Raw genomic sequence first — 25,631 nt, 5'->3', positions numbered from 1 at the left:
CTGCCGCAGCACTAACGGCCACAGAAGGGCGAATAGACGCCAAAATGACGGGAAGTCGCAGCCGCACAAAGTGCGACCGCTGTCTTTTGTATTTTCACATTAGTACAAGGTTTCGAGATTTTGGGAACAGTATGCACGCATTGCAACGTTGAGCATTCATTGAATAGAACTCTCTCGCATATAAAAAGGCTGTAATGTGGATTGTGAAGGCAAATGTAACTGTTCTGAATAAAAAGTTGAGTGTTACAGACGCGTTCACACTACTGGTGCAACAGTAAAATCAAGATAATCCAAGTAGATGTACCGCACTCCCCGTTTCTATAGCTTCACTGGAAATTCTGACATTCCTGTAATGACAGAAAGTATGCAGGGAGGGAGGGAGTATACGTACGACCATAGTCGTTGGCGTTGAAATAACATTCCAATCTCTGTTGCGTGGTTATAGGGACAGCGAAGTCCGTTCACATTCGGTGTGAAGAAGAAAGATACTGTAAATAGTAAACTTGGCGAACCCAGAAATATTTAAATAACCAAACTAAATTGCTACTCAATGAACGAACAGAGGGGCTGTCGTGTGCGCTTTACGTCAAGTACGGACTACGATAAAGTTGTACATGAAACGTCCTCATCGCACAAGTTACCGTTCATGCATGGACAGGCTGAACGTGAAAGGTCTGGTCAAAGACATCCGCAAGAGTGTGACGAGTCAGGAAGCTGTTCAGCGACTAGGGTAGCCCATGTGATGGTAGCTTCTCGAACGAAAGAGTCTAGTAGCATCTGTGTCGACCACTGCGCATATTCTTTCCTCTGTGGATGTACATTTCTGGCCTCGGATGATGTTAGTGGTGATGGTAGTGGTACTATAGTGGTTATTATGATGATGATGGAGTGCTGATATGGTTGAACTGCTAGCTGGTGTCTGGATGAATGGTTTGACTCTCCACGGTAGATGGGGCTTGAAACGAGAGGCACGGGAATAAAAAAAGCAGGAAAAAAAGGGGGGAGGAAGGAAGGAGGAAGCACAGAGAGGTTAGCCAGTGTTTAGACCAGCTGGCGACCCTTTAAAAAAAGGGAATATCTCGTATCCACATAGGGGGCTGCTCACTCTTTTTCCTCCTCTGCTGCTAGTGCTTTGAGCATGCTGCACGTTCTGAACGCATCGCATTTGTCGCTGTTATTTTCATCTATTTTTGTCTTTCACAGCAGCTCCTATGAGAATTAAATTAGGACAAGTTAGGGTGAAAATTGAGTGTTTTTTTTTAAATAAATGAATATAAAAAGAAGCTGGTGCCAATGCGTGGTGCCGGCTACTCCTCTTCTCTTGCACAAAAGTCGACATCGCATATTTTGTAGCAAACACAAGGCTATGCATACATACATAGCACAACGCTTACACAATGAGTCCACGTTTTTCAATGCTGAGTGTCCACACCACGCAGAAATGGGTTCACACTACATATATATGTGTACACACCACAAAGAGTTTGTAAAACATAGGTAATCACGCCAAATGTAGTGCTCACGCAAAATATGAAAGTTTAATAAAATGTCTAAGATGATCTTGTCTCCTAAGTACTGAACTGCTTTTAAAAAGGTTTGCCCAAGGATATTGTAGTGAAACACCAAAATATTACTATTAAACATACCGGTTAACAATAACGATAATGCATTTTTTCGTCTAGTACTTTTGAGATATTTTTGATTACTCCAGAAAGTTAACGACTGCACGCGTTGCAGTGGCTTGTAACTTTCCTTTTGGCCATGGACTGAAGATTTTTGCAGTGAATGGAAGTCGCTTATCCAAATAAATTGGTTTTTCTAAAAGTTTCTTTCGAGGTACGTCATAATTTTTACAATGTAGAAGAATGTGATCCACGTGTTCTTGAGCTTCCCCACATGAGCAGGTAGGACTGCTAGCTTTCTTTATTCTATAAAGCAAGGCCTTCGTGTAGGTCGTAGCAAGTCGAAGCCTATAGATGACTATTTTTGCCAATCGGATAACCTTTAGCGGAATATCAAATTTTATACCGGCATCAATGCTATATAATTGAGAGATCTTCGCATCAATTTCTAACCAAGCTTCCCTGGACAGTTGAGAGCTCAGCTTAGTTCTCAGATATTGTGCATTGCTCATCAATAGAGGTAGCAGTGATTTATTATTCTCCTGATGTGCTGTATGTGCTATGTGATCAGCTATGTCGTTTACTGCGATTTCACAGTGGCTCAATACTCACTGGAACATTATGGTGTGGTTTAAATCTGTTGTTATAGCGTAAGTCATGTGTATTTCATATGCGAGCATGCTAGCTTTGTTGCCCAATGTGATTCATTTTAAAGAAACTAATGAAGACTGTGAGTAACTGATAACTACCCATTGAAGGGGACCTGGCTCTAAATATATGAAGCCTGAAGCACAGAGTAAAGCTGCATAAAGCTCTGCGTTGTGGATGTTGTGAAATGGCGTATCTGAAAAGCTTTTCTCGCTTGGTATGCAGGTACAAAGAATGCCGACGTAGAGCTTTGATTCAAACATAATCTGTCGGTTTACAAGTGAATATACTCGCTTGGTATGCAGGTACAAAGAATGCCGACGTAGAGCTTTGATTCAAACATAATCTGTCGGTTTACAAGTGAATATAGTCTTCATACTTGGTATATGTATGAGTTGAAGTTAATTGCTTTATTGCAAAAATAAGTATATCACTCTTACAAGTTTATCCCGGAATCGAAGTTTTAATATCTGGGATAGAGAGTAGCGATGGTGAGTGGGATGCACAAGGAGGCCAGTGTTCGTGCGTATAGGCAGTAAACTCTTGCATTCTACTATAGTTTTTATGTATTCGTGCAGTTGACCTCTCCTGAATAGCTCGGATAGGGTGTCACTGGAGTCGACGCCTCGACAAGCGTTCTCATCTTCTAGAATGCAGAGACTGCCTTGAAATGTGCTGTCTCGAAGAAGACAGGAGCACTTGTGGAAACGCTTCTTCGTGTGGCATCCCGTCTTGTAAAGATTTTTCATCGGCATCTATGAGATGCGTAAAATAGGTCAGCAGCTGGAACAGTAGAGACAGAGTACAAGAGTGCAGTTGTATACAAATGCCCCTTACACATCAACAAACATGCAAAAATACACCACCGAGAACCAGGCACCAGTGGATGTCGATGCCATTAGATAGCCTTCTAGTTTGTTTTTGCCCGACACAACTGCCGTTATGTTATAGAGAAGGCTAAGACGGTGCACAACGATGGCTATGCAGTGTGCGAACAACTGGTCCAGGCGTATATATGTTGTCAGTCGTCGCATGACGTCCGCTGGAGCACCAAGGTGACAGGAACTGAAAACTTCCACGTGCGTAAAATAATCTCATAAACAACATGAATATTGGCTCTATACTATTACTAAACGTTGCGGCTATTAAGCATACGGAATATTGGGGTTATCAATATATTAACCATGAGACAGTAAACGTTCGTAATGAGGGTGGCTTCACAACGACCTTAACGCACGTAAAGACCCTCACGAGTCTGTTTTCCTGATGTGAAGAATGAGTGATGACCGAGCTTGAGAGCCGGTCCTTGTTATATCTTGAGTCCGTTGCACATTAGGCGACCAGGCTATCGTGTGCTCTCGTACGTCGTCGCTGTCACTCGGCGTAACGCAAGCGAAAGCACATTTAGCGTAACCAGGTGTAGCATACTGAGGGGGCGCTCGTGCCGAATAGAAGTCTTCTTCCTCTAGTTCTTCCAGCTCCTTGATATTGGTATTAACACTGACAAAACTACATACAGCGTTACCGACAGCAGCATATCGAGCGCCAGCCAACGAGCTGTCTTCCTTTTGTTGTTCGAGTGTCTTGACGATGATTTTAATGCGTCTACTTCCACTTGTTCTTCGAGCGAAATGATATAAAGTGTGGCCATTACGACTATGGCTAGGAGAAGGGAACACGAACCACGTGTAAAATTTGAGAAGGAAAGCTAGCCAGAAACAGAGAGCAAGAACAAAGAAAACAATAGGAAGCAACATAGGAATAAATGAAAGAAAAAACAGAGAAATATGAAAAGGAAAAGAAGAAAGAGAGGCGCAAACAAAAAGAGAACAGAAGCATAGAGGCTGCCCAGTTACACGCTTTCGTCAGGCTTGGCACTCATACAGCGAAGTTGTGTTAATTTTTTTCATGTTTCTCGAGCCGCATGCTGAGATTATACCCGAGTGCTGGGTAAAAAAAGATACAACGGTAAAGAAATTGTACTGTGAAGGGCAGTGATATTCAGGGCTACAAAGATAGACATCGCGAGGGACAGTAGTTTTTCCGCACGTTGCTTTGAAAATTCATAGAAACTATGACAGAATTTTAGTACGATGAGACGACTGGCAATTTTGGTACGGTGGATTATGAAAGAGATCTTTTATATTTTGAAGAATTTTCAGTTTTTTTCGAATGCCAAAACGTTTTCTAGACAAGTACTCCACGGGCTATTTGGTCAGTATTTCTGGGCTTGAAAAACGTTCCCCATGCTTCGGTTGGCGTCTTTTTTCAGGGTATAGGCATGTTTTCAAACTGAATAAATGAGCGTGTTTCTCATGCATACTACGTCCAAACAAAAACATAGCAGAAGTGTTTCGATTTGAGAAAGGCCACGAAGCCCCGAAAAAGAAGCAAAGTTTAGTCGTTCACTTGTGTGGTCGAAACTTTGCCGATACCGAACAAGAAAATAAAAACAAGACTATTGTGAAAAAAGCACAAATAAAAAATATAAACAGAGCACAAATAAAAACAGAGGAATGCGATAACACAAGACTTGGCCTCTTGTGTGCTAGTTTTCTTTTTCGAGCTGTTTTTACAATGCCGTTCCAACTCTCCAACAAAGAATCCCTTTTAAATAGGGCTACATTTTGAATTGTAGGCTAGCGCAGTAGCTTTTGAAAAATGTTTTGCATCAAACGAAAATTCGTTCGCGCTTTTTCTTTCTTCCGTGTACACACAGACCAGTCGACGTGGCAAGTCAAGGTGAAAAACGGTTCTCGTGATCGTCGCAAGAGGACGTGGTAGAGCTGCCACATAGGGTTTTAGCCGCACCGCATCCTTTCAAACAGGAGGAACAAGTTCGGCGCAAACTCAGAACTATGAAATCAGCACAACGATACAAAAAGCAGTATTCGTATCAAAACCGGGCATGTTCAAATGAATAAAAATAACAGTACCAGCATCACTGACACCAAATAAATATATAGAAAGTGAAGCATCATCATGGCGAATAAATAGGCTATGCGTCTGTAAACTCCTTGCCATTTTTCGCTTCTCCTGCAAAACATATTGAATGGTCTTGAGTGTCGGGGTCTGTGAGTTTGTTCAAATGGTGCATGCGCTTTACTCTTTTTGCGAATTGTTTTGTATCTCACAGAAAAGTTTTGCGGAAATCCTCATCTTCAGAAATGGGACATTTTCTATTTGTTTATTCATACCCACCGAAAGATTGAAGAACGAATCACCTGGGGATTTTCGAATCGTTTCCCGGATCCCTCTCGTATTCTTTATTTTTTTTTATTTTTTTCTCTCTATAGAGGCTTCGTTCTATCAGCAGATGCGCACACTTTGAAACCCTTCAGCATTGCTCCACCACCAGCGTATACTCTCACCGCAATGAAACAAATATTCTCGACGAATACTGAAACAGGATACGTACACAAAGATTCGATCACCAACGCTGCCACCACGTTCAGCGTGCAACCCTTCGATACGGGTCTGCGATTCGTCACCGCGCCCATGTCTTATTTCGTGTCTCTTTGCCCGTTTCAACTCTGCGTTTTTATTTTGATTTATCTCACGCTATCCTTTCTTCGTAATACTGTTTTATCCTTACATGTTTATCTTCTTCAGCACCTAGATTCTCTATGATATCTCAATGTAGATTTCAGCGTGCGAGCCATGGATTCCTACATCGAGGCAAAAAAGAAAGAAGCCGAGTGGTATTTGTCTTGAATAGGCTGTATCATCTCTCCTTGCGTCGTGCACTATTGTGTGCGCCCCTTTATGTGATGAGTGGTGCCGAAAATCCCATCAAAAAACTTTACAGTGGGGTGCGCTTAACCGGAGATGACCTTTCACTGGTTTAACAAAAAACGCACACATTACCAAGAAAAGGATCATCCACTGTGGTGTTTTTATGAACAATGGCCAGTGAATACTGTGCTTCAATGCAAGACTCATAGCGGGCTGAACATAATGAACTCTTGTGGGGCGCGTATCAACACGAAACACCTGCAGGACAGTCAAAGACAAAAGAATATTGGCCCAGGTGCCTCGAAATAGACGATATAGACGCAGCAAATATAGGGGCCTTCCTTTCTTTCAGCGGCGTGTTTTTACTCAATAATAGAAACTCATTTTGAAGTACCCTTCAGGTGCGAATAGCACCCTGAACCATATTGTTATGGAGAGAACACCCAAAAAAGCTATAGGAATCACTATTTGTAGTTTATTTGCTTTGGTTTACTAATTATGAAAAAATTGAAGTAAATAAAGTGGCCTAAACTTCACTTTCCGTTAATAGAGTTCGAACTTACAGCCTTTGAATTACGTCACTTATGCCCTAGGAAGTCAGCTATGATGGTGGTCTTACTTCCGTCTAATTTACTGGGTACTTTTGTGCATGTAATCCTAGGAGTGCTAGCCAGCACCCCTCGTTACCCTGGTTATATTCGTGAAATTTAAATGGCACATTCAAAAGATATAAAGCAATTTCAACCAGCGCAATCTTAAAAAAATGCTACACCGACGTAGCCATCTATGCGCGAAAAACAAAAGCAAAGCAACGACAAAAAACTCAGTAGGGCAGCGCGGTTGCCTCTGAGAGCAAGTTGTGGACATAAAATAGCATTGCTTAACAGTGAGCAGATCAAGTATGAAGGTTTTTGAATGAAGTCACCAAAAGCCAACTCTGTTCTCACTGTGCAGTTTAAGCTTGATTTGCGTCATTCACACTGCGTAGATGAATGTATACAAAATTATTGAACATCCGGGATGGTCTAGCGCCACCTAGGCTCAGATCTTCCATGGGAGAACGTCGAGGCCTTGCCACAGCGCCACCGCGCGAGCTTGCTGGACTGCCCAAGTTTGAATACCGAGATCTGGGCTGCACAGAGTGGTGGCCAACCTCAATGACAGGCTCTAAGGACTGACTGCCATCATGCTGGCAACTATACTACAACCCCACATGTGTTGGAGTGTTCCTGGACCCTTCTGACAAAATTCGCATGTGTCTTCGTCATGTTTGTCCGGATATATCCGTTTTAAGTGGACTGGGTTAGGAAAGATGTCCGTCTGCGACTATGTTCAGGCGATAGTTTGCCTTCTGTGAAGCTGGAGACTCGGCGGTGGGAACATCCTTCCGGCGTTAGAATATGGTTTTGGTATTTTATTACAGGTGAGCCTATCCAAGCACAAATATCATGTTGTAACAGTGCCTACTAGGTAGCAAATGAATTTTTAAACGTCAAGTTGGCACACACCCACGTGAAATTTTTAATTCGTTAGTTTATCTTCATGGTAACACAGTCGTTTCATCAGATATCTAATGCGCAACCACACCACACGTGCTATCCATGCAAACGCGCGGGCCTGAAAGGGTGCTCTGCCGCGACAAGGTTCTTACAAAGGTGAAGCCATCTTTCATTAAGCATGGTAGTGCGCTGAAGTCAACAGCAGACGACATTTCCTCAAGAAACAAATGCTCGTATACCCAAAATGCGTTTCAATCTAGTTTTCTTCGCCAGACAATTATTCCAACCAACCGGGAGGCCGACATATCATTAGTAAATGTAATTACTCATTAGCAAATAACACGAACGATAGGCTTTGGCTATGCTGCCCTGGATTCCGGTGGCATTAATGATTACCAACGTTGTGTGAATGCTTTCTTGTTGTATATACTTTATTCAACTTCTTTTTTTTCTTTTTGCAAGAGACCAGAACCAGATTTACCGCTTGAAATTATGTTACCGCTCAAAAATAATTGGTTTCTAATTCTACCGCAACAGTTCTTATTATTTGTGTAACACAAAAAACTATTACTAAAAAACCGACGCAGCACGTCACAACGAAAGTTCAAAGAGTGGCTTTTCAAAGCCTTTTTTGAACACTGTTTCGATAAAAGCTACGGGCACGCTTACTCGGTACCCACTACGCAATAAATAACCATAATTTTTGTGTAGTAGGCCGGCCTTCACTATGCAATTCTTAGTCATTCTTTGGAGAAGTCTGGTACCAGCTACACACTTGCAAAAAATTGTGTGCCGATTTTTGACGCAGTACCTGACGACGATGAAGAAACAGGATTGCGTGGGCATGTGTCACAGTTAATAGGGGATCAAGAACTGGATTTTCGGATGGGTTAGAAAAGAAAATTGAACAACCCACTCGTTGTGCAATTCGCACTGTGTGACGCCTGGCAGTTCCTTCGCTGTTCTAAAACGCTTTGTCACTCATATCAACGCGATTAGTTTCCCGGCATTAAGCCTGCATCAAGCCTGCCTAAGGCAAGGAAGTTCCAAGCAAATATAAAACGCTTTCATCGGATTTTCGCTACTTTCATAAGGTCTTCCACTTTTGAGCCCTTGCGTCGTGATAATATATTCAAGCCAGTTAGTGAGAATGGGTTAGGACTAAAACACCTTTATCTATGGCAAATAGTGTCCTGATTCTTCTTTTTTCGAGACAATTCCCATCCTGTAATCCGTTCCTTCTTGCAGGTTACACTTGTTGATTGCTTACCAGATTTATTTGTTTCATCCAACTTCTCCGAACGCCCATGCTTGTGGGGATTCATGCAGGAAGTTTACCTCGCAGTTCAGTTCCTCAAAGCTCGCTTCTCCGTAGAATACCTGTACTCAGTATCGCGCAAGGTGCTGTATAAGGACCTACTGAGTACACTCTTCCCACCTCCATTGTACCGTTCACTGTACGCCAATCTTCCTGGTCACGATGTGTTGAAGTGAGTGCGCAAAATGTACGTTCCACCGATTCCAAAAACATTCTTCTATAAACTCCACTCTGAAACATTGGCGGTAAACACATGGTTAGAAAGAAAAGGCATTTTCATTCCGTCTGTTAACTGCCGTCTATGTGATGTGCCGGAAACAATTGAACATTGCTTTGTTAGCTGCAAAGATGCCATACTATTTTGGGATGTCTTTCAGCGAGCACTGAAAAAACGTTTCGTCATTAATTCTCACACAATGCGTTATCTTCTGCCAGCAACACTTGATGAAGTACCATATGATATGTTTTTCCTCATGGGTTTGCACAGCTTGTGGAAGACAAGAATGCAAGACCGCAATGCAGAGCCCACCACCTCTTCAAGCGCACACTTCATTCAAATGGCTATCCACCTAAAAAACATCTACGACGAGCTAGACTTTAGACTGGACTGGTACTCCGTCTTAGAGAACTGTTTGACCTCAGCCCTTTTTTGTTTGTATAACACGATGTGAAGAACTCTTCACGTGAGGAACTCATGCTGTGCCATTTAGTGTTTATGAGTAACACTTGAGCGCTTACTTTGGCGATTTGATTATACTTTTGTTCGCTTGATTTTGTCTTTATTGCCCAAGTACTTTAATAAATACCATGGAGAAAAAAAAACGGCCTGGCTCAGGGGTAAAATACTGGGCTGTCACTCAGGGTACCCGGGTTCGTGTCCTATTGTGTCCTCGGTATTTTTATTTGCTTACCGTTTTTTTTTCTTATTTCGTGCGAAAGTGGTAAAAGAACCCAGAAGCAGCAGCGACAGCAAACTATGGCGCCACGCGTGACTTGTGTTTTTGTAACAGATTTTACTGTAAAAAGTTATGAAGACCTAAGTTCATTAGTAGAACCTAAGCACTGTCCTAATATTGGTGTCAAACTGGACCTCGGAACGTGAAATAAATTGAAATATGGGACAGTGGATGTGTGACTGTTGTTCAAAGATGGTCGACAAACACAAATAACTTGGCATTCAATGAATAACAGCCCCTCTATGTTGATTTATTGCTTGCGAAGGTTGTATTTTTCACTGAATCGTTTTAACATCGTGTCGTATGGAATATATGCTGTCAAACTTGTGTATTTTATTGTAATTCTTCGATCAACGCTGATTATAGAAAACATGGAGCCTCCTTTCTAGTTTCAGCCTACTATGGTTTTTAGCTGCTGTGTTGCTGCTAGAAAAATATAAAGCGTTAGAAAAAAGTACTTAAAAAGACCCCCAATCAGCCATTAAGACGCGTTAGCAAAAAAGCATTTGTGTGCATTGACAACCTATTCTATGGCCACGCACGTAGCTAAAAATTGGGGGAGCCGCCTTTCAGAGTTGACCACAATAGCAATATTCTGTTCCTAGAACGTACTTCAAACACTTATTGTATCAAGTGTTTTTGAACTTGCTCTGCACGCACTACCTGGCCTTAGAGGTGCAGTAGCTGGCGTGCCTTTTGTACTAAGTGACTAGCTTTAAGCTACGAAGTCATCATGATAATCCCATGTTCTGACACCCGATGTGAGTCTACTCTTGTACTATGCAGGATTTATGCAATATTTAATGTTGTATTGTGAAGCATGTATACAGGACGGCATCTGTTTATTCACAAGCAGAGGCGCGGTATTAGGTTCCTATCTTTCAAAAAGAGCCTGACCGATAATACTCTACGTTATCTGTTTACGTTGTTAAGAATCCATTCACCATGGAAAAGTCGCATGATTGATAGACATGCTGAGCCACCACGGTCCACAAGGTCGTCTTTCAAGAAACAGCTGCCTAAGTGCGCAGTGTTATTGAGACTTTTGACCTTGTTCCGGAGTGGCTTCCTCTCCTGGACGCTTCTGTGTGTTTACCTTACGTCAGAATAATTATTTTGTGCATAGTTCAAAATCAATGTGTTGATTTCCTAAATAAAGAAACTGTCCTACCACTCCAAAGAGAATCGTGAGGAAATTCGAATGCATTGCGTAGCGTCCATAACGGCGTTTCGCACGTGAGAACCCAGTGTTAGAAGAATAATGTCTTCTTTTTTTTTCTTACACCGTGCAGCCAACAGTGCCGTTTTCCGCACGTGGCATTTTTCTGTGTCGTTTTCTGTAGGGACGCGCTCTACCGCAGCTGTTGCAATAAGAAGGGGTGGTGAACGGATCCCGATGGACGCCCGACATAGCCCGACTAAGAATGGCGTTCGCATTTAAAAACGATCAGTGGCATGGCAGTGTGGTAGCACGCCCACTTGTCACGCAAACGACCCGGGTGCAATCCCCACTCAGACCCAGAATTCTTCATTACTTTTTTATTTGAATCTTTCTCGATTTGTTAATGACGCGAAAATGCTCGAGGTTTGGTCACACAAAGATGATTATTTTTTGCTGATTGATTGATCGCTGTTGATTGTTTTTTTTGACACCGCCACCGACACCGCCGCTGACGCCGGAATTTCTGTGAAACGAGCTCTTTAACTCTCTCGCATTAACATGTTAGTCATATAGAAATGCTTCCTCAGTTTTAGCCACTGATATACAATGTGGTTATGCAGCGATAAAAATTATTTTCGGAGGCAATAATAAAATTTATCTGTCATCATGCAAATGAAAACTACACATAACCTAGGTGTCCTGTTCATTTATTTGTTCATTTATTATGACACTGCCCCCGCTCAAGACACTTTTGTAGAAAGGATGTTACGGAGGGAAAAAGTGAATTATGACTACAAGGAGATAAAACCAACAGTGAACAGGCTAATAGTAAACCAATTAGTACAAAAATAATGCTATCAGCATTCGAAAACTTCGTGATTTATGAAAAATAATTGTATATTAGTATATAGCTTCGAGTTGCATGGTGATAGTTCCTTTGTTGTCGTTCTGTTGTCGCGCTATAACTATTGTCATGTCAAACCAAATAGGCCAAACCACCGCACATAGAGTTGCAGGAACGTTCTGCCGACCATTTAGGTACCCTCCACCGCGAAACAAACTCGTATCTATGAGTCAAATAAAAACAAAAAAAAGACCTAACAAGAACAGCCGGATAAGAACCACCACTTGGAACAAAACGAATTCTGTTTGAACTTCAAGTACGGTGTGCAAACGTTCGGGCACGTGCCGCACGTCGCGAGCTCTCGTCCGTCGAATCAGCGCCCCAGTGACAGCTGCGAAGCGAGCCCCGCTTCGGCGCTCACTGTGTACAATGTGCCTTGCGCGTTCTTACGCTTACGCCTACTGCCGAGGCACACCGCTGGTGCAATTCACACAAAACACGAATGCGTCATCCCTGATTTTAGCACGTGTCGTTGTGCAAACTCCCGCGCGACTCCGTGTACTGGCTGAAGCTGCTTGTTTGCTACCCGGCGGCTCTGATCGTGCGTCAAGAAAACACTTGAACGTGTGCTGTTCTCTGCACGTCGATTTGGTGTACCTCCTTGTAAGACAAACACGTTAGACGAAGTCTTGTTGTGAGGCCCCACTTTTGTCTCCTGATTGGGTAGAGCTATTTTATTATCCGCCTCAAGGACTTCGTGGCTCTTGTAAGAATAATCCCTAAATGTTCGCAGATTTAGTGTCGGCTTAGAGAAAACATTGAGGCAGGATTCCAGTCTACTGAGCTCGCCAACTATGGAGACACTTTCTTAGCACAGTGGGCCAGTCTTTCAGCCAAGAGACATGCGTACATTGTTTTTCTCATTGAATACAGCTGTATTTTAATGGCTAAATGATTAGTACTAGGATCTGCATGAACAATATATTCCATTTCTCACTATATTGTGCGACATGCGTTAGAATGACAAATTTAAACATGGTGGATGTGTCTGCGTCCAACTATCTCTCCTAAACAAGCACGAAATCGCCATGGTTCTAAACATCACGCCAATTAGGTTCAAGCACTAATATGATGATATTGAATCTCCATCTGACTCCGAGAACAAGATTTCGGTAAGTGGGTAATGCGATCTTACATTTATTCATATTGCCGCGTGCATAGCTGCATTTAGCGGCGAGATAGCGACGACTACGAAGAACGCGGATTTGCTCGAGAGGCGCAGCGCAGGCGAGTGAAGCAGACGACAATCTTAGCGGCCTTCTCTGAGAGCGTCTCTACAAGTCTCACTGTGCATGTTTTTAAATAAACCCCCTGTAATTTATAACCCGCAACACTGGTGGAGGTGCTGGGTACTACCACCTCATGATCAGCACCCCTGTGAGAAGCCCTACGAGACAGCCACGTGTGGAGACGCCTGTGCACCGCTCAAACCATCGCCTTCAAGGTCTTGAACCAGAATTTGGCCTTTTAAAGGGAGCAACACTTCCGACAGCCACCCCTACTCAAGAAATTGCAAGGAGTACTGCACAGGTGACGGTCCAGAATATGCGCATTCCTGAACCATTTCATGGCTGGCCGAACGAAGATGCGCAGGACTGGCTTGAGCAGTTTGAACCGGTAGCTAAATCAAACTACTGGAGTCTCAATGAAATGCTCTTGCACGTATACTTCGCCCTTGAAGACGGCGCGAAGACGTGGTTTATAAACCGGGAGGCAACATTGACGACATGGGAGGAGTTTTGTCGTCGGTTTCTTGACACATTCGGTAACGCGGACCGACGCAAAAACGCACAACGCTTTCTTGAAGGACGCACCCAACAGCTGCATGAAAGCGTCGCCACGTTTGCTGAGGATATGGTGCGTCTGTGCCACCGCGCGGACCCCAACATGCCCGAGGCTCGAAAGCTAAGCCATCTCATGAGGGGCGTCAAAGAGCAGCTATTTGTTGGTCTTGTGCGCAATCCGCCGACAACAGTGGACGAGTTCACCAGGGAGGCCACCGCAATAGAGCGTGAGCTGCAGCAACGGTATCGACAGTCTGATCGCCCGGCCACCGGCGCAGCTGCAGGCGCCGCCGCACTTACCGCAAACGACGAGTTTTCTCTACGCCACCTGATTAGACAGATCGTGCGTGAGGAGATCGTGAAGGAGAACGCAAAATACACATTGCAGTCACAGGCGCCCCCGCAGCAGGAGTCCACGGTAGCCTCCGTCGCTGAAGTCGTTCGCCACGAACTTTGACAAGCATTTGCCTCTCCTCAGCAATATTCCGCTCCACCGCACCGTCCAAACTCGAGTACCTATGCAGACGCTGAGCGTCGTCCATTGGCTCCAGAAGTATCCTACCAGCCGAACGGATACAGCTATGCAGACGCTGTTCGTCGACCCACGCCCCTGTCAGCGCCGCAGTACCTCGAACCGTATCCTGTGGCAGCCTGGGCTCAGCAGGATTCTGTCAGGCGATCCTATATGCGGAAGACCGACATATGGCGCACTGCGGATCGCCGACCACTCTGCTACAACTGTAGAGAGTCAGGGCACCTTTACCGTTTTTGCCCACATCACCGAGCTGAATACCGCGGTAGTGCACCTACAGCTACGCGCCGACAGTTCGACGAAAGCCGTGCCCCCATCGACGACGACCAGGCTGGCAGGCGGGAAGGCTCTTCTACCTTCGGGACGTGCTCACCATCCCCGGCTCGCTTTGGTTCACCAAGCCGCCGTAGTTTTGCTGACGCCGTCAGAGGTCGGTTGGTCTCCCAGACCACGGCAGGGAAACTGAAAGCAGCGACCTCTGGGGGGAAGGTTGCAAGCCGTCGAACTGCCGAAAATCCCCCACTGCTGCCGAAACAAGTGAGAGACGACGATGAAGACTCCACCGAGAAAACTGTGACTGCCGACCTCGCTGTGTTGATTGACGGCGCTGAAGTGACGGCCTTAGTCGATACGGTTGCAGACTTCTCCATAATGAGTGAACGATTGGCAGACGAACTCAAGAAAGTCAGGATGGAATGGACGGGCCCTTATATCCGAAATGCTGTAGGCCAGATAATGACTCCCACGGGAAATTGTACAGCAAGACTCACGATTGAGAATGTGGCTTTTGTAGCCACATTTCTGATCCTACCGGAGTGCTGCAAACCTATGATACTGGGAATGGACTTCGTAAGAGAGTACGGTGCTGTGGTCAACATACGCGATGGTGTGATCCCATTCGCCGATGACAAGTCTGTGACCCATGATCCAGACCAAGAACCCAGGGTGTTACGTGTGGTTGACGAAGACGTCTTCGTGCCACCACTGTCATGTAGTCTTGTTTCCGGGTGTTGCGCCGTGCACTGTAATGAAGACGCCATAGCCGAACGTATCACTGCCCTTCTTTTTTGCCAAGACATCGCCATCGCTCGCGGCATCGTCAGCTTAGTGGATGGGCGCGCAGAGGTGCTTCTGACCAATTTCACGAATGAGCGCCGGCACATCGGTAAAGGCACGGCTGTGGCGTACCTAGAAGAGCTCGACTACTCTCATGACTGTCTTCTAATGCAAGGGGAAGCCACAGCTCAATCACCTCCACACACACCACCAGTTGATATCGGTCCGAGTCTAACACCGACTGAAAGATGCCGTCTTATGGAGCTGCTCGACCAGTTCAAGGACTGCTTCTCATCGACATCACGAGTGGGTCGAACGCCTCTGACTAAGCATCGCATCATTACAGAAGACACAGCAAGACCGATCCGACAGAACCCATATGGCGTCGCTCAGAATGAACGCGAGGTAATCCAGCAGCAAGTCAAGAAGATGCTAGAGGATTATGTAATCCAACCATCAAAGAGTCCTTGGGCATGGCCAGTGGTACTCGTGCAAAAGAAAGATGGCAGCTTGCGTTTCTGCATCGATTATCGTAAGCTGAACCATGTTACAAAAAAGACGTTTATCCATTACCACGGATCGATGGCTCTTTGGACAGGCTACGGCATGCGCACTACTTCTCGTCAATGGACCTTAAAAGTGAATACTGGCAAATAGAAGTAGATGAGCGCGACTGAGAAAAGACCGCCTTCATGACGCCAGACGGGCTTTATGAATTCAAAGTCCTCCCTTTCGGTCTATGGTCAGCCCCAGCCACGTTTCAGAGAATAATGGACACCATTCTGTCCGGCCAGAACGGAAAACATGCCTTGTGTACCTCGACGACGTGATCATTTTTTCGGCCACGTTTGAAGAGCATACAAAGCGCCTATTGTCAGTCCTTCAAGCCATACGGCCCGCTGGACTCACACTAAACCGGAAAAATGCCACTTCGGCTTCGAAGAACTCCAGTTCCTCGGACGTGATCAGTCGCGAAGGTGTGAAGCCTGACCCAGATAAAACGGCAGCCGTCGCAAAGTTCGCAAGGCCTGTTGATAAGAAAGCGGTCAGGCGTTTTCTGGGTCTCTGCGCCTACTACCGGCGATTTATAGCAGGCTTTGCACACATCACCTCTCCACTCACCCGCCTTACAAAGGAAGACATTTCATTTGTATGGGGTGAAGAGCAAGAAGCTTCGTTCAACGAGCTGCGACAGCGTCTACAAACTCCACCTGTCCTCGCTCACTTCGACGAGGATGCACCAACAGCCATCCATACAGACGCCAGCTATGTGGACCTAGGTGCTGTTCTTGTCCAATGCCAAGATAGTGTGGAGAGAGTGGTTGCCTACGCTACCAGAACGTTGACACGTGCCGAGTCCAACTACTCAACAATGGAGAAGGAGTGTCTGGTCGTCGTTTGGGCAGTTGCGAAGTTCCGCCCGTACTTGTATGGCCGCGCTTGCCAAGTCGTAAGCGACCATCAGTCTTTTTGTTGGTTGACCAACATGAAAGACCCATCTGGACGTTTAGCACGATGGAGCTTACGGCTGCAAGATTACGACATGGCCGTAGTTTACAAGTCCGGAAGGCAACACTTAGACGCCGAATGTTTGTCAAGGTCACCGGTTCAATCACCGGCTATAGAGGATGATGATTTCCCAGGTTTTTTAGGAGTTGTTGATGCAGCTATCATTTTTCGGCAACAACAAGATGATCGGGAGCTGAACTCGCTTATAGAATTTTTGAACGGACGAGCCGCCAATGCACCAAGAGTGTTTTCGAAGAACTTATCGTCATTATGTTTACGGGACGGAATTCTGTACAAAAAGAACTTTTCATCAACAGGTAGAAGCTATCTGCTGGTAGTTTCTGGAGCTCTCCGCAGCGAATCTTTACAAGCCTACCATGACGAAGCCACTGCGGGCCACCTCGGTTTCACAAAAACACTGACACGCATCAAAGAAAAATATCACTGGCCAAGAATCGCATCAGAGGTTAAACATTACGTCCGAACATGCATTGACTGTCAACGGCGCAAGGTACCACCTGTCAATCCCGCTGGGCTATTACATCCTGTGCCCGTGCCAGAAACCCCGTTTTCTCAAATTGGAATGGATCTGCTGGGCCCATTCTCAACATCGGACAGCGGCAACAAATGGGTTATAGTGGTGATGGACTACCTCACTTGATACGCGGAGACCAAGGCAATCGCAAGTGGCACTGCAGCTGAAGCGGCCCAGTTCTTCATTGAGAACATTGTCCTGAGACATGGTGCTCCAGCTGTCGTCATAACAGACAAAGGTACCGCGTTTACAGCTGAGATTTTGCGCACTCTGCTTACGCTCAGTGGCACAGCGCATAGGAAGACGACAGCTTACCACCCACAAACGAATGGGCTTACAGAACGACTTAACAAGACAATCGCTGACATGCTTTGCATGTGCGTCGACGTGAAACAGAATTGGGACCGAATATTGCCGTGCATCACATTCGCGTATAATACGGCGCGCCAGGAAACAATAAAAATGACGCCGTTCGCACTAATTCATGGCAGAGAAGTTACGACAATGCTTGACACCATGCTGCCTTACGATTGCAATGATTAAGAGACAGACGCCGCAGACTTCACTGAGCGCGCCGAGGAAGCAAGGCAGCTTGCCCGCGTCAGAATAATGAACCAGCAGCAACTTGACGCCCAACGGTACAACCTTCGCCATCGATTCGTCATTTATCAACCAGGAGATAAAGTTTGGGTTTGGTTTCCTGTACGACGACGAGGCCTCTCAGAGAAACTCCTACGCCGATACTTCGGACCCTACAAGGTTTTGCGCCGTCTTAGCGACGTGACGTACGAAGTAGTGCCCGACGCCTCCTCCTATTCCAAACGTCGCCAGCATCTGCCTGAGACAGTGCACGTGGTCCGCATGAAACTACCACTCTCAGTGATGTAAACACTCGATGGCCACATCTCTACCTGTTGAGCGTCGGGACGACGCTCACTCGGGCGGGAGGGTAATGCCACGTGCATAGCTGCATTTAGCGGCGAGATAGCGACGACAATGAAGAACGCGGATTTGCTCGAGAGGCGCAGCGCAGACGAGTGAAGAAGACGACAATCATAGCGGCCTTCTCTGAGAGCGTCTCTACAAGTTCCACTGTCCGTGTTTTTAAATAAACCTCCTGTAATTTATAACCCGCGACAATATATCTTTGCAAATATTACATAAGTATAACATCTTATTACACGCTTCACAAGACCTTGTTCTCAGAGCCAGGCGAATATTAATAATCATCATCCCTATTCCGGTACTATATTTACATACACTGTAGGGTGAAGGATCCAACTAAGGACATCGAATAGCCCAGTCTTGCGCAAGCTCTTTTCGTTATATTCTAGAAAAATTTTTTTTAATGAAAAGAATTTCTTAGCGAACTTTGGCGACTTTGAGCGTATCTATCTATCTATCTATCTATCTATCTATCTATCTATCTATCTATCTATCTATCTATCTATCTATCTATCTATCTATCTATCTATCTATCTATCTATCTATCTATCTATCTATCTATCTATCTATCTATCTATCTATCTATCTATCTATCTATCTATCTATCTATCTATCTATCTATCTATCTATCTATCTATCTATCTATCTATCTATCTATCTATCTATCTATCTATCTATCTATCTATCTATCTATCTAGCCGCCTACTACTTTTAGCTCTCCTGCCCGCTCGATAATGGTATCGATACCAAACTTAGTACGCATATAGTGACTGTATGAAGAACTTATTTGACTAGTTATAACATGAAAAGCATTACATGTATGTCAAGTAACAACACGGCTACGTTCAAAACTCATAATGCGCTCACGGCCGTTTCGCTAGCGTCACATATACCAAATTTGGTATTACGGTATGTGAGTGGATGACGAATGTATGTGACTAGTGCAAGAATGATATGCGTATCATGTAACAACATGACTACATGCCACGCTCATGATGAGCTGGCAGCTGTTTCACTAGATTTACTTAAACCAAATTTGGTATTACGGGACGTGAATGAATGACGAAGGTATGTGACAGGTGCAAACATAATATTCATGAGATGCGTGTCATGTGAGAACACTACTACATGCCATAGTCAAGACGCCAATACATTTAGATGTTACATGGCGCGCGTGCTCGCCGGCGTTCATTTCATCGCGTCACGCCGGCGTTGCCACGCCAGGTGCCGGTCCTGACACAGATTGGCAGGCGCGCGTCGCGCTGCGTTGCTTTGAGGCATGCGCGTTTCAGCGCGTCCGGCACCCCTCCATCACGAAAAGAGGGAGACGCAGTGTTGTCTGGGTAACGAATCGGCGCGAAATGCAGCATGTCGCTTTTCGCGCTGGTTGCCATCGGGGCGCGCCGACGGACGCTATTCACGCCTGGCGTCAGGCCATAAGTGCTCGCGTTTTGCTAAAGTAGCGTCGCTGGGCGCAGTGTGCGTGCGCGTCAACGCTACATAGGAGTATACTGAGCCATCCATGGTGCGCTCGCGCCCGTTTTGCTAGCTCCACATATACCAAATTCGGTGGTACGTGACGACAATGAATGGCGAAATATAAGATTGGTGAAAACAGTATAATCCTGACACATGTGTGATGCAGGGACATGACAACATATCACGCTAATAGCGTGCTCGCGTTCGTTTTGCTAGCTCCACATATAGTAAATTGAGTATCACGTCACTTAAATAGATGACAAAGGTAAATGACACATCCAAACATGATATGATAATAATGACACGGAAGTCATGTACAGCGTCATTTATTTCTACCTCGTATCGTTGTGCTGATTTTAAAGCGACATATCTACATTTCTCATTCATGCTTCACTTATCATTGATTCTCTCTCTCCGTAACCAGCTGCCCTCCTCGCATTCCCCCCCCCCCCCTTTTTTTTGTCGGAATCCCCCTCTTTTGGTCTTTAGTGACACCTGTTGTCTGCCCTGCAAATTACGTGGCTGGACCTGGTCCACTTCTTTCATTTTTAATCAATTACAACATCAACTACACCTGCTTGGTGAAGAGCTAAAATCGTTACCAAAGGTTTTAATGTCAATAAATGAAAAAATTGATGTAGTAATGACGGTAATTGGGATTTACACTGTGACTAAAAGCATGTACATTGCATGATAAATCCCATTTAACCCTGCAATTCAAATTTGTGGACCGTAAATAAACGCTTCGGGAATTGAGTTTATTATATGCCACAATTATAACCCAAAAAGAAGTTAATTCAACATGAAAATGCACAGACTGATCACCATTCACGCTCTCTCGATCTATAAGCAACAGACAGGGGAAAACACTCAGAAGGCAATATAGGTGCTATAAATAGAACACACCAACCATTCATGACACAAAAACACAATCTAAATGCACAGAATACAATTTAAGAAAAGTCCACATATCACGAAGGTTGAAGAGTGCAGAACACTATGTAGTCCGCAATGCGACAATAATGAAGAATTCACGAAGTAACACTGCCTGTTTTTTTAATGACAGCATAATTTGGGACAGTTAATGAGACGGCGTACGGATCCTGCAAAATAAGTGAACGCTTGAGGTAACACTTAAAGCAGCTCCCACTGAAAAATGGGCCTTGCGTTACAGACATCCCGCGCTTCATTTAGTTCGCTTCTGCATGTAGGTAAAATTTAGGACATTTTCATGCGGGTCTACAAGAGCGCATACGTACCGCACAAATTGGGAGACGCCACCACTGACTGCTGGTGAACTGTGTTTAGAAAAAAGTGCTTAGTGATTTTGAGTATTTCGCGCTCGACTATGCGAGATGCGTGCACCGTTTCACGTCTAGGGGAAAGAGATATACGAAACGCTGTGACCCTGACGTGAGAACTGTGTTTAGAAAAAGTGGGTAATGATTTAGAGTGCTTAGTACTCTACTATGGGAGAGCGTAAATTCTTTCCGTGAGGAGCAGAAAAGCGCCTAAGAGAATATTTCGAACACGGAGAAGTAAAAAGTGAGGACAGAAGCACAGGGACTGCAAACACAAATTTAGACCATGCACCAAACGGGAAGTGCATGCTGCAAGCCAGTTAAAAGGCGCATGTCGATTGATTGATTGATTGATTTGTGGGGTTTAACGTCCCGAAACCACTATCTGTTTATGAGAGACGCCGTAGTGGAGCGCTCCGGAAATTTCGACCATTTGAGGTTCTTTAACGTGCACCCAAATCTGAGCACACGGGCCTACAACATTTCCGCCTCCATCGGAAATGCGGCCGCCGCAGCCGGGATTCGAACCCGCGCCCTGCGGGTCAGCAGTTGAGTACCTTAGCCACTAGACCACTGCGGCGAGGTGCATGTCGTGCTATGGAAAATGCGGCGGCTAAAACGCGCAACTACATGTCACTCAAACGGAAAACATAAAAGACAGATTCGAGTTTAAAAACAGCAGTTTATTTTTTTTTCAAAAGTACACAATTTTTGGTTTTTATTTGCTTTAACAAGTTTAGCTTCTCCACGTTTACAACAACAATGAAAATCGCAATTAAGCCCGAAGTAGGTTAAGCTCGCTTTCAATGCACACCACGCTTTCAATGCACACAAGGTGGCCACTAAAACAAAAACAAGAAGCGCTCATTGTCTTGAGTCTCCTAGAAATCGTCATCTGGCTTTGTACCATTGCATTTCACATGAAGGCTTCACTAAAGCTACATGCTCAAATAATCATGATTGCCAAGCTCTTATGACGGAACAAATCATCTTAAAAGAAAAACAAAAAAGCCAGGCCTGCGCGTAACATGCGACACAGTCACCGCGAAAGCTGGAAGAGCGACCCTTTTAGAGTCTTTTCTAAATACTTCTTGGGTAACTGCAACAAGTACACTTGTTGGGTACCCACTGTGCCATAAATGTTCATAATTTTTGTGCAAAAGGCCGGCAGTTAGCAGGCTATCCTTCGTCATTCTTAGAAGAAGCGTGGTATCCACTGTACACTTGCAAGGAATTTTCAGCAAAAATTTATGCAGAGGCAGGCCACAATGAGGAATTATGCGTAAAGCGGGCATATGCCACAGTTACTGCATGGGGGAAGAAGAACAAGCTTTTGTAATGGGTTGGAGCGTTGGACGACCCACTCGTTACGCTATTCACATTGTGTGACGCTTGGTTCTTCCTTTGCTGTTCTAAAAGGCTTTATTACTCATATCGACGCCATTTATTTGCCAGTTCCAGCCTTCTTAAGGCCAGTTTGCAACAGAGTTTGAAGCGACGGCGTGGCTCTGTGGAAGAACACTTTGCTTGCACGCATGGGGGCCTGGGTTTGAATCCCGGTGTGTGCTTGCTGTTTTACTGCGAAAGCTGTTATGAGACCAAAACTCGGGTCATGTGCGGTGCCTTAGTTGTCCGCCGCCACCGCTGGCGTCCACAATCACTATCGCAGAAATGTGGAAAAAAAAACTAGTATGAAGGACACACTGGGCTCTGTTACGACTGGCCCCAGCGTTGGGATTCTCCGAAGGTTTGCAAACCCCTCTGGGAGATCGTCGACGCATTCCCGGGATAGCCTGCACCTGAGACGGCCTTGCAGCCAAGCGAAAACAAAGGTCAGCGCACTGGTTTTGCGCTAGGGAACCAAGCAAGAGGAGTTGCGGGGAGAAGCGGTTCTTGACCGACTGTGTCGTCGATCCCCACCTCCCCATTCAGCCTCCTCCTCTCGCCGGGAGAATTCCGGAATCTGCTGTGCGTTCGTGACCAAGTTTGGGCATTCTTTAGGGCGCCGTGACCATATTTGGGCATCGTGTTAGGAAGGACGACGACGAAGTGATTCTCTCACAGAACGCTTGTGCCCGTGTCTCAGTGTTTTCAATTTGTTTTCCTAAAAATCCTGGGAGCTGCCACTCCCTCCTTTGCGGTGATGCTTCAGGACACACCTGAGAATGTTCCTGGCGTGCAACCGTCGCGCCGGACTTCGTCGTCCAGGAAGCGTAGCAACGCGTCGAGCGACACCGACAGTGAGGCAACCGATTTGTATTCGGACGGCTTTGAGTCATCGGATGATGACTTCACGGTCGTCATGAATCGATCTACAAAACGAAGACTGCTGCGGACGGCATCGTCGGCAAGTGTTTCCACCGTTAAGACTGCACCACAGCGGTGGCCGCACACCATGCTGTTTATGCCTGAAGACCCTGCATCTAACTTGCGACTCCTCAACAGGCAAGTTCTTTCTGTGCTTCTCGAGGAAACCGCGCCGAATGAGATCAAAGACGTGAGGATCAATGCACGAAAGAATGTCCTTGCTGTAGACGTTATGCACCGTAGCGCACTGCAAAACCTTCGGCACATAACAGAAATCGGCAACGTGAAAGTTCGGCCAATGGTCGCTACAGGTTGTAATGGCACTGTTGGCGTCATTTATGATGTGGATCTTTCCATCTCAGCTAATGACCTGCCAATACTAATAAAGCCAGCGACTGAAGGCACCCGCATTACGCACATTACCAGACTCGGCAACTCACGCTGCTTGAGGCTTGTGTTCGAGGGAGACAGCCTTCCCTCGTATGTCAAAGTTGGCCATGTTCGCCACTCAGTGCGTCCTTACATACCGAAGCCACTGCAATGCTACAAGTGCTTCAAGATGGGACACGTAAAAGGTGTCTGTGAGAACAAAGTTGTGTGTCCGCGGTGCGCTGAGTCTCACTCAAAAGACGCCTGCAGTGCCACCATACTACGATGTCCAAACTGCCACGGCGCTCATGAGGCCTCATCCAAAGATTGCCCGCGGGTGCGAAACGAGCACGCGGTACTCAGGCGTATGGTGCGGAACAATTCAACGCACAGGGAAGCTGCCGCTACACTACGCCGACGACGGCGTCGTGAGCGAAGACCATCACGGAAAAACGCCTCTACCGATAGAGAGATGTCATCCTCTATCAAAGAGGCTGACCCACAAACACCGAGCTCACTGAAGACGGATACTGCCAAACAGAAGAAAGGGACAGCAGTCGCGCCTTCCGAACAGTGGCCCTCTCTTCCACGACGTCAACCTACTTCGGAGCTGCATCAAATCCCGCCGCCCTCGACGACCCCTCAAACCAGTGATGCGATGAATGAAGATCAAGTGATAAGCTTGCTGCAATCGCTGATGAGTACCATGCGTGTCCTACTGAGTAATATGAAGACTTCTGCTGCGCAGACCGCACTGCATGTGCTGGACACCCTGAGTCCGGTGCTTGCAGCTCTAAGGTAAAACCATGGCCAGCGAGGCACCTTCGTTTCGAGCGGAAGTCAAGAATGCATCTGTCTTTCAGTAGAACGCCAGAGGACTGAAGTCGCGCATGTCTGACTTTAGACAATTTGTATTTGTGAACCGCTTCCCCATTATTGTGATTTGTGAACCCAACCTGTGTGCTTCAATCAAGCTGTCAGGATATGAGTGCTTTATGTCCTCCACTCACAGAGAATGCAGCAAAGTTATTGTATTCATGCGCCATGACCTCACTTACGTTCACCACAGAGTCTCGCCTGATGAAGGGAATCAGTATGTGTGCCTTACTGTGAAGAAGGATAAGGTTGCTTTCACGATTATCGGAGCTTACTTATCTCCATCAAGCCGCCTTGACTGCGAGCGCTTACGCGGTATTCTGACATCGACTCCAAGGCCATGGGTGATCACTGGCGACTTCAATGCCCACCATTTCCTATGGGGAAGCTCCAGGGACAACTCTAGAGGAAGAAAATTGGTGTCCTTAGCCTCGGAGTACGAACTCTGCGTTTGTAACGATGGAAGCCCTACATATTTACGCGGATCAGCCTATAGCAGCTGCCTGGACCTTACATTGGTTTCTCGCTCACTTATCAGGAAAGTGCACTGGTTTTCGGATCTGGAAACGCGGGGCAGCGACCATATTGTCACGTTACTCTCGACAAACTTGATAAAAAATGGGCTCGTTTAGTCGACTACTCAAGCAGCGGCTCAGAGAGATCGTCTTTGTCCTCTTTCACTCTTCGATCTCACCCAAGCAAACCATGTGGCAATAGTCCCCCCCTTTGAAAGCATCGACTCGATGCTCGTAAATAAAAAAAATGAAGGTATACACACGCAGATATAGAGAACCAAAAGAGGGAGAGTGCCACTACTCGCAGCGCAAATGAGGAAGTTTCGCCAACGCTTCCGCCAAGCGCAAAAAGAAAGGGCACAAAAACACACGAGAACACAAACAGCAGCAGCAACGCAATGTCACGGCATGTCGTAGCACGTGAAACCACAAGGGCTACTGTGTGAAGTAGGGCTTCAGCCGAAGGACATGCACAATTTCGGGCCGAAGCTGTCGACGAGAAGACGCTGCGCCGTCCGGAAATACCTCGTAGGTAAGATCTGTGATTCGTCTAAGAACCTTGTACGGTCCAAAATAACG

Source organism: Rhipicephalus microplus, unplaced genomic scaffold (genome assembly GCF_043290135.1).
Source record: "Rhipicephalus microplus isolate Deutch F79 unplaced genomic scaffold, USDA_Rmic scaffold_21, whole genome shotgun sequence".
Classification (NCBI taxonomy): Eukaryota; Metazoa; Arthropoda; class Arachnida; order Ixodida; family Ixodidae; genus Rhipicephalus; species Rhipicephalus microplus.
Note: the sequence above shows the minus strand (reverse complement) of the source record.